The sequence below is a fragment of the Eubalaena glacialis genome, chromosome 3 (assembly GCF_028564815.1).
Source record: "Eubalaena glacialis isolate mEubGla1 chromosome 3, mEubGla1.1.hap2.+ XY, whole genome shotgun sequence".
In the NCBI taxonomy this organism is placed as follows: Eukaryota; Metazoa; Chordata; class Mammalia; order Artiodactyla; family Balaenidae; genus Eubalaena; species Eubalaena glacialis.
The window spans coordinates 15,661,676-15,672,377 of record NC_083718.1 but is presented as its reverse complement, the minus strand read 5'-3'; positions in this window follow the sequence as shown (position 1 = coordinate 15,672,377).

The window sequence follows — 10,702 nt, the reverse complement described above, 5'->3', positions numbered from 1 at the left end:
GGTCCAGCACTGTAGCTTCCTGGCAGTGGCCGGCTGCACAGGCTCCTGGGAGGGGAGGTGTGGATGGTGACCTGTGCTTGCACACAGGCTTCTTGGTGGCTGCAGCAGCAGCTTTAGTGTTTCATGCCCATCTCTGGTGTCCATGCTGATAGCCATGGCTCGTGCCCGTCTCTGGAGCTCATTTAGGTGGTGCTCTGAATCCCCTCTCCTCGCTCACCCTGAATCAATGGTCTTTTGCCTCTGAGGCAGTTCCGGACTTTTTCCCGGACTACCTCCCGGCTAGCTGTGGCGCACTAGCCCCCTTCAGGCTGTGTTCATGCAGACAACCCCAGTCCTCTCCCTGGGATCCGACCTCCGAAGCCGGAGCCTCAGCTCCCAGCCCCCACCCCCCCCCGCGGCTGAGCAGACAAGCCTCTCGGGCTGGTGAGTGCTGCTCGGCGCCGAGCCTCTGTGCGGGAATCTCTCCGCTTTGCCCTCCGCACCCCTGTGGCTGCGCTCTCCTCCGTGGCTCCCAAGCTTCCCCCCCGCCACCTCCTGTCTCCTCCAGTGAAGGGGATTCCTAGTGTGTGGAAACGTTTCCTCCTTCACAGCTCCCTCCCAGAGGTACAGGTCCCGTCCCTATTCTTTTGTCTCTGTTATTTCTTTTTTCTTTTGCCCTACCCAGGTACGTGGGGAGTTTCTTGCCTTTTGGGAGGTCTGAGGTCTTCTGCCAGCGTTCAGTAGGTGTTCTGTAGGAGCAGTTCCATGTGTAAATGTATTTTTAATGTATTTGTGGGGAGGAAGGTGATCTCCACGTCACTTCTCCACCATCTTGAAGGTCTCCCCGATTTTATGTTTTTTTGGTATTCTTTCTTTTACTCCCTACCCTCTCGCCCACCCCCCATGTTCATTTTCCTTCTTACTAAAGGATTTCTGTTAGTTCTACTTTAGTGAAGATTTACTGGCAAAAATGTCTCTCAATTTCTGTTTTTTAGAAAATATGTTGATTTCATCCTTGATCTGAAGGTTAGTTTTGATGGTTAAAGAATTCTATGTTGTCATTTATATTTCTTCAAAGGTAATGTTGTTTTCTTCCGATGTCCATTGTTTCTGTTGAGAAGTCAGCTTTCAGTTTTATTCTTTCTTTTTTAAAGATAAGTGAAGCAAAAATTTTAAAGATAATTTAAGAGAATTGGCTTAAGAGAGGAGTGTCCAAACCGAATGAAACCATGAAAGACCAGGTACAGATCAGTTGCCACTTGGGTGTCATCTCTCTACTCCCAGAGGCAAACTCCATAGGCTTTATTTTTCAAGACTTTATCCTGACAAGAGCAAGCTGAACTTGCATGTTAACAAAAATGTAATACAATGTTGACTTTTTAAAAAGTCCATTTTGAATTTCTGAGCCTGGTTCAAATTATTTTTATTTTTTTCCCTGCTGACTCTTTTGGTTTCTCTTTTTCCTCCTGCCTGCCAATCTGCCACATCCCACTTTCCCTTAGGTTGGCATTTTTAGGAGCTCTCAAGGCTACTGAGTTTCATTATAGTACTGGATGTTGTATGTTCCTCCCAAAGCTGAAGCTGGAGCATGGAGTATGGCCTTCCAACATGAGGGTTGACATGAGCTACATTATAGATTTGGGTTGTTTGTTTTCTCATTCATTCATTTAACAAATCACTAATTACTAGGTATATAACCAGACAAGATGCAAACATACATAGTGACGTAGTTGCTGAGGAGATAGTAAGTCCCACAATCAATCTTCAAGTGACTCTTTCCTGTAGCCCACTTTCTTCCCTATTAAATATCTCACTGGGCTTTGCCCATACGACTCATTTCTCTTGAACTCTACCCTGCTTTTGATGGATCATTTGCAGATTTTACTCTAGTTCCATTTCACTTCTGGTGGCCAGTCCTGCAGCTGCCTGGCAAAGAGCTCCTTTTTTGTGGTCATAGCGTCTTGTCAAGTTAGGTTACTCTTATTACATTCTCACTGCAAGCTGTAATTCAGATAGAGAATATTTATCCAAGTAGAAAGAATTTTCCCGCCCCTGTAGTGGTATTTTAGGTTAAAATTAGAGTCGATTCATTTGCCCCTACATAAAGTGGCTCCCTTATTGCCGATAACTTTAATCTTATCAAGTACTCATTCAAAACTGTGCTTTACTCCTCATTTTTTCCCCCAACTTCCTGGCTTTTTCTCAGATGATCCTTTTGAATGTGCTCTATTATTGTGATTCTCGAACAACAGAATTGGAGGCATCTGAACACCCTACAGCCAAAAGGGGCTGCATCTGTGGATCTCAGTTAAACTAAGGACTTTCTCTTCTCTCCTAAAATAAAACCTTTTATTTTTCTTTTTTTTAAGCAAAAGGCCAATTCTTAATTTCAAGGGTTTTCTTAGAATTGGTATCCATTCATCAGTTAGTGTAGCACAGTGCCTGGTAGACTGTAGATGCTCAGTACCACCTAAATTACTTGAAGGGTACAATTAGAATATAAGAAAAGGTCTAATATGAGAATGTTCTGAGGTCATTGCTTTAAATGACAATGTGGCATTTGGCAAAGATTTAGATGGAGCTAGATTTGAATCTTGAATATTTCTTCCTAAATATTGTCATTCTTTAATAAATTCCTTAATATCCAGGTCCCAGCATCCTGATATCTCAAATAGTGTTCGTTATTGCTGGAGGTTTTTGTATAGACTAGATGAGATAGTTTTTCCAACACGATGCCTGATACATACTGTACACTCATTTAACACATAACATTGTTAGTATTGTTATTATTACAAAGGGATTGCTCACATACTCATGTTCCTTAATTCTTCATGAACTGTTTGATTTTGCATATATGTAAAATGTGTAATTTTACATATATGCAAAAGCAAGTGTAATCAAATCTGTTCATGGGTATGGAACGAGGTAGAAATCATGCTGGTCTGGTCATCAGGAGACCTGGGTTTGGGTTCAAACCCTAACAATAGTGAGTCCCATCAGAGTTGAGCCTCACATCACCTCCCTTGCAAGCAATTCTCTTTTCAGTAAAATCTCTTATTTCTCAAACTATCTGTTTCAGTTTTGCTGATAATGATAGTGTTTACATAACTTTTAGAAACTATTTTGCAAATGTATTTTGCTCAAATTTTATTATCCTCATCATTTTTCTAACTCTTGCTCTTCTTCTCTTGAAGCCTTTGACTTCTGAACCTAAAAATTATACTAATAAACCACATAAGTAAATTACATGGAGAGTTACAGAGACCTTTTAGAAAAGTCTACTGATGCAGCAGATTCCATATTATTTTCCCTAAATTAAGACAAAAGAGCTCTCCAACACATAATGTTGGCGTTTCCTCCTAAGCAAAATAATCTTTCTTCCCATCATCATGACTTTTACGTCTTCTCTTTCATTCTAATTGTAGCACACATTTTTTTTTTTTTTTTTTTCACTCTTTGGGAGTGTTTCAGGGGTTATTCAGCTGGGTTGAGTTTCTAAGACCAGATGTACCACCCTCCCTGCTTAGTCCACTGTGCCCTGAAACCTGCTGTGTCTTCATGTTTCCTCCCTCACTACGATGGCACTTTCTCAAAAGCATGTTGAAACCCCACACCCGTGGGTTTCAGGCAATCCAGGGCTTTCCCTCTTGTTAAGAGGGAGGCACCTCACTTTGAGGAGCGTGGCTCTTTGCAGAAACTGGAGCCTTAATTATCGCCGATTGCCTGTCTGGCTGGAGCTCCGTCCTGTGCTCTGCTTGCCTGCTGTCCTTCCCTCACACTGTGTCATTTTCATTTTCAGACCCACACCCACCTATTGTCCTGCTCGCCAGCTATTAACTTGCTGGCCGCTACCTGTCCCATACTGCCTGGCAGCTATTATGTCCCTGCCAGGCTCAGCTCTAGGAAGTCCATCTTGAATTCACCTGCCAGGCTCAGTCTTGGCCCTTGCCCAGCATGAGGAGAAAGAACGGACAGGAGTTAGATGGCCTGCCACACGCTATCAACGGTATCAAGTTCCCCACGTGTCCCAGTGCAACCTGAAATATCCATGTGAAGCTTTTATGCCTCAAGCAAATGCAATTCCTGGGCCATCTGAGGGTGTGCATAATTTACGAAGTATAAGAACATGTGTTCAACAATTTTGATCAAGGCAGTAGAATGAGAATGGCTAGGACCTAGAAACTGAATCAAAAACTGAGGCTCCCAAAGTTATTTATAATACCCTTGTTAATGCTTTGAACATTCTCAGAAAAATTTGGAAATCTGATATAATCTACTTTAAAGCAATGAATCGTATTTATGTATTTCTATAGGAAATACATGTCCTGTAAATGTAGGACAATCTTATTCTAAACTAGGTGTCTTCACTTATGTTGTTCCTATCACTTGAAAGGCTCATTGTGTTCCCCTCTATCTATAAAAACCATTAATTCTCAAGACGTAATTCAATACCCCAGCATTTCATGAAACCTCTGAGTTCGGCCTTTGAATAAGATGACAGGGACTAGGTCCAATCCAGTTAATCTGGGCTTTGCCACTTGCCCGTCAAGTGATGTAAGCCCGGATTATCTTTTTCTTCATGTGTATTTTGGGAGTGATACTGTTTCTGTCCAATCTGTAGTGTTGTTATAAAGATCAAATGAGATAATCTGTAAAAGTGTTTGATATCTAATGACAGAAAAATGTATGGTAGTATTTCCTCCAAATGTACTTATTCTCTCTATTGTCTTTGGATGTACAATTACAGAAAAACTCAGTAGGTATAAATTGGAAAAAAATATATATAAAGAGAGCTAACAGTGAAAAGCCAGTCTATGTTCTCTACATTTAATCTCCCGACAACCCTAGGAGGTAGGTAATATTCCCATTTTACAGATGAGGAAGCTGAAAAAAAGAGGTTAAGTAACCTGTCCAAGAACACACAGCAAATATAGGGGGTGGAGCCAGGGTTCTAACCCAGGCTGTCTCTGGAGCTTGTATTCTTACCCACTAAATGGTCCTACCTGTCACAATGCGCCAGGTGATGGTGGGTGTGTGGTCCGTTCATTTAACCTTATCTTTTTTTTTTTGAAATACCCCTAAGACGTACTGTGTCCCTCACCAGCTTCTCAGCATCTTACGGGGATAGGGCTGAGCCTCGCCAGCAAGGCGTGGTGCTTTGCTCATCTTTTCAGTGACTGCCTCTTCCGACTGTGAAACATCTTCCACTGTGGTCTCCTAAGTCCGAGGGCTCGCATCCCTCAGGACAGGTCTCTGGCTACTCTATTGGATAGTGCTGTCGCGTGCCTTATCTCCTCGTGACTTGTTTTCTTCTTGGAAGTGAGAGGTTCTGACGTTTCTGTCATTCTCTAGGAGGCAAATGCTCCATTCTGGGGATTTTAGGCCTGGCCTTGAGGATCACACCATTCCAAGAAGTCAACTTCCATTGAGCCCGTGGGTGAATCTCTAACCCACTCTGAGGAAGGAGATGTCCCTTCTATGGATTATTGGCGTTGTCCTCGAATTAAGACGTAGCTTCTGCCTAAGACTGAACTGAACTAATGGGGGTGGTATAAAGGGGCCTTCCTAGCTGCCCTGCTAGGTGGGGTGTGTGACTGGCGGTAACGCGGCTTCACAGACGGTCCCCCTGCTGACGTTTCTGGTTGTCTTCTCTGATCTGACTTGCTCCTGCCTTACGTACTTTCTTTATCCTTATGTTCCAGTGTGTCCTTACCTGTAGTCTTCTTCCTATACAGGCCTTCTTTTGGGGGGAGCTTTCTCTCTCTCTCAAACAGTTTTCCTTGCTGGAATACACTGTCTCCTTTTCTAAGACCCATCTGAGAAGATTGTGGCCAGTTTTTTGTGTTTTTGTTTTGATACCCGTTTGCCAACCAACTGGGTCCAACATTATTAAAGGACTTCTAGCCTCTTAGGGGCCAAAGAGCTGCTGCTTCCTCAGTATGCCTGAAAAATTAAAGACGCAATCACTCCCTTCCAGGCACTGCAAGTAGATGCTTTTACTCTGCGGGGTCAACTGTGCTCACTGACTGAAGGATATGGGTTTTTATGGATGCGGGTTAGGTCATTAGTTGTCCATTGAATGCACCAGCCTTGTTTTCAAGTACATTTGATAGGAGTGTCAGCAATTTTCCTGCTGCAGGTGTAGCTGTATAAGGAAATGCAGCAGGCCCTGTGTATCACAGAGGGTAGTCCCTACTGTCATAACAAACAATCCTAGAATCTCAATGGCTTAAAACCACATGGGTTTATCTCTTATTCATGCTACACGTCCTGCATGTTACATGTCCATTGCAGGTTATCTGTGTGTTCTAGGTGTAGTTATTCAGAGACCTGGATGATGATTGTTCCATATCAATATGACCAGAAAATCAGGGGAGAGGGCCCCTCCAGCACTGACTCTTTAAACTTTCACCTTTAGGTCACGTGTCACTTTGACTCGCATAATACTTAGATTTATTCTTACTTTGTCAGTACCTTAGTTTAAGACTTCAGAAATCAAATAATGGGTGAATTATTCCTATTCAAGGAAAATGATTTACTTTATGCTCTGAATTTTAAGCATTGTAAGGGATTGTATTGGTTCAGAAAATTGCAAAAGAAAATGGATGGGAATTTTCCAAAAATAGGAAGCATTTTGCTGAAATTTTCACATTGTGGAATCTGATTGATGTAGAATATACATACTTCATGCTTGTAGAAGAAGGTCAAAATTCTAACAGAGGCTTAATGAAGAGATGATGGTGGGGTGTGGATGAAGTCTTCAATTTTGTCTCCTCATATTGCTTAAAAACTCTTTTTTACAGTGTTCATGCATTGTGTAATTTTAAAAGAGAAAATGTATGGAGTGGAGGAGAGAAGAAACTCAGTTTTTCCTCATCTTATTAAATGTACTTTAAACATATATCAGGGCATATCCATCTGATTGGGTCCTCCTCAGCCTAGCTATGTCTGCTTCCACACTGGGTATTGGCTTACACTGTCCTCTGTTTCAGGAAGAATCTGCTAATGCTAACAGCCATGGTCCTCTCTATCCTACTTACTGTACCCACTTAACAACTCAGTCATTTACTTTTTTTTTTAATAAATTTTATTATTTATTTATTTAGGCTGTGTTGGGTCTTTGTTGCTGCACGTGGGCTTTCTCTAGTTGCGGTGAGCGGGGGCTACTCTTCGTTGTGGTGCGCGGGCTTCTCACTGCGGTGGCTTCTCTCGTTGCAGAGCTCAGGCTCTAGAGCGCAGGCTCAGTAGTTGTGGCACACTGGCTTAGTTGCTCCGCGGCATGTGGGATCCTCCCGGACCAGGGCTCGAACCCTTGTCCCCTGCATTGCTGGGCGGATTCTCAACCACTGAGCCACCAGGGAAGCCTGAGTCATTTACTTTTAACATCTCTCTTGTTCTCTTGGCCTCTCCGTCATGCACCTTCCTTACTGGGTAGTATATGTTTCCTGAACCACCCCCTAGCCTGGCCCACCACCCTGTTTGATTTATAATCTTGGTTCAGTCCTTCAGGTTGACAGGACCACCGCCCAGGCCACAGGCTGAGGTTGACACCCCTGTATCCTAGTCACACTTGATATTGGTGCTGCTGTTACACTATAAGTAGGACACACTGGTCAAAAACATTGCACTTTGATGACTTTATAGATTCATTTTTGTCATTTAATCTCTTTATAATTTGAAAGCACAAAGATTGTTTCTATATTGGCAAAACTAATATAGTCTTTATAAAATAGCTAGTGTTTTCAATTCTGGCAGGAAAAATATGATAAAGAACATGAAATTAAAAAAACAAACATTGTTTGAGGTGCCCCTCCTGTTAGACATGCTCATTTCTCAAGATGCAAAGACAAACAGAATGAAGCCCTACCAAATTGCAATTTCCACATTTGTGAAATGAGGTAGGAGCACTTACCTCCTAGAGTTATAGTAAAGATGAGATGGCTATGTGTGTATATGTAAATACACACGTGTATAAATCATGTGTATGGTGCCTGCTACATGTGAGACACTCAATATACGGCATCTATTGTGATGACTGTTATGACTCTAAGTCAATCTTTAATTATCCAAGAACTAGTCATCTGAATTTTCAAATGTGAAAAAGGGTAAGGATGTAATTGGAAAAAATCCCCAATGATAGATGCTAGGTGTTCTCAGCTACCATGAACTGTTGAAAAGATAAAAACCTAGAATCAGAATATTATACTCAATGCATTATGCTTGCCCATTGTAACCTGTGGTTGGTTACTTGGTTGGATAACTGTGTCAACAGTCAACTTATATCACAGAAAATCACGAAGCACAGGGGGAACAAAAAGCCAGAAGAAATAAGAAAAGTGAGAAAGAGATCAACAGCAGAATTTGTTGTCATAGGAAGATGTCAGTGATTTATTGATATTTATTATAGACATTGAATGGTTTCCAGCTTTCTGGCATTACCAGAAACGACTGCTGTGAACATACAAAATATGCCCCCTGGTGCAAAGCACTAAGGTTTTCTAATGAATGTACATAAGCGTGAACATGCTGTTTTTTAGGGTATAGGCAGCTTCAACTTTTCTAAATATGCCAAATTGTTCTTTAGAGCATTTGCATTAATTTACCCTTTCACCTGAAATATTTAGAGTTCATTTTGCTACATACCCTTCATAACGGTTGGCATTGTCCTAATATAAAATTTGTATGATCTAGCGTGTGTAAAATAAAATTTCATTGTGGTTTTAATTTGCCTCTGCGTAAATATTGATGAAGTCCAATACTTTCTGTAAGTTTATTGGCCCCTCATGTTTACTGTTCTCTGAAATCCTTGTTTATATCATCTGTCTTTTTAAAAAAAATTGGAATATTCGTCTTTCGATTCACAGAAATTATTCAAGCATTCTCTGTGTTCATCCTTTTCCCATTACATGTGTGACATGTCTCTAGTGTTGTGGCTTAGGTTTTCACTTTATGGGGACATTTGATGAACAGAAATTCTTGATTTTAATGTAGTCCCATTTATTTATCTTTTATGTTTTGTACTTGTGTCCAGTTTAAGAAATATGTTCCCATCTTAAGGTGGTTAAAGCATCTTCTTTAATTTCAAAAGATTTTCAAGTTTTGTCTCTAAACATTTAGGTCTCAATCTATCTCGAAGTAACTTTCGTATATAGTGAGAAGTAGGGATCCAATTTCATTTTATTTTCCAGTAGGTGGAATTGATTTTCCTTGCAAACTTTACTAACTAGTTCATCCTTTTTTTTTAGTGATATGCAGGGACAAATATAAGTCTATATATGTATGAGTCTTTTCCTGTGGTTCTTGATGTTTCTATCGGATTTTTTTCCCATCTCTGCACTAATGTTGCACACTCCTAGTTTATATGGCCCTATGTACATCTTGATATCTGTTAGCAAAGTCCCTCACCTTCTTCTATGTTTGCAGTGCCTTGGATACTGTCGGCTGTTTGCTCTTTTTTATATGCTTTAAAATAGGTTTGTCAAGTTCCATGAGTAACTCTGTTGTGCTTTTCATAGGAATTGCATTGGATTAATAGACAACTATATGAAAACTTCATCCTCGTGGTAGTCATTGAATCCAAGAACGTAATTTCTCTCTCTATTTGTTTTTGGTCTCTTAAATGTTATTCAGTAAAACTTGATTTTTTTTTCATAGTAGTAATGCATTTTTTAGATTTGTTCTTAAGTACCTTATAATATGAATAGCATCTTTTAGTTAGTTATATTTTCTAATTTGTTTATTTCATTCTCTATCTGGCACAGAGAAGTGCAGTTGTTTTGCTTATTGATCTTTGCATCACTCGTATTAAACTAAATTATTCTGCAGTAATAAAGAACTCCAAGATTTCAAAAAATTCCTTTAAACAATAAAAGTTTATTTTTCACACATGCTATGTGTCCAGTAGGGCCAGCAAGCAGACTCTGATCTGTGTCTTCCCAGCCAGGGCAAGAGGCTGACAGAGCAGGCATCATCTGGATGTGGCAGAGTGAAAGGGAGTGAGCACAGGAAATTGTACACTGGTCCTTGTAGCTTTCCCCTGGCAGTGGCTCATATTTCATTGGCTAAAGCAAGTCACGTGGCCACCTCTGACTTGACAAGGGTTCAAGTAGTATGTGCCTAGAAAAAAGAGCCCAAAATTGATGAGCAGCATTCATCATATGTACATCTTCTCTCCAGAACCTAAGTCAAATATTTGTCTTTAGATTTTGTTATTTAGAGAAATATATGACATTTGATAATCATTTTCAGTACTTATGCTTTGGTTTATATTTTCCTTATTTTCATGCACTGGCTAGTAAAATGTTGATTAGAAGCTGTGATAGTAGGTGTTCTTGCACTACTCCTGATTTTAACAAAAGTGCTATTTATCCTGATTATTATTATTATTTATGATGTTGTTTTTGTAAACTGTCAAGTTATAGAAGTTTTCTTCTTTAGTTTGTTAAGGATTTTGGTCCTAAAAACTCACAAGAATTTTTACTCTTTTTATGGTGAATTAATATATTTTTAAAATTCAAACCAATTTTGCAGTTCTGGAATAAAGCCAACTTTGTCTGGAATAAAGCCAGCTTAAAAGATTTAAGCTTTTTATATACTTCTGAATTCAGTTTGCTTATGTTTTATTCAGAATTTTTTTTTGCATTATGTATATGAGCATGATTGGTCTTTAATTTTCCCTTATCATATTCTCCTGACTTCTCTCTCTCTCTCTCTCTCTCTCTCT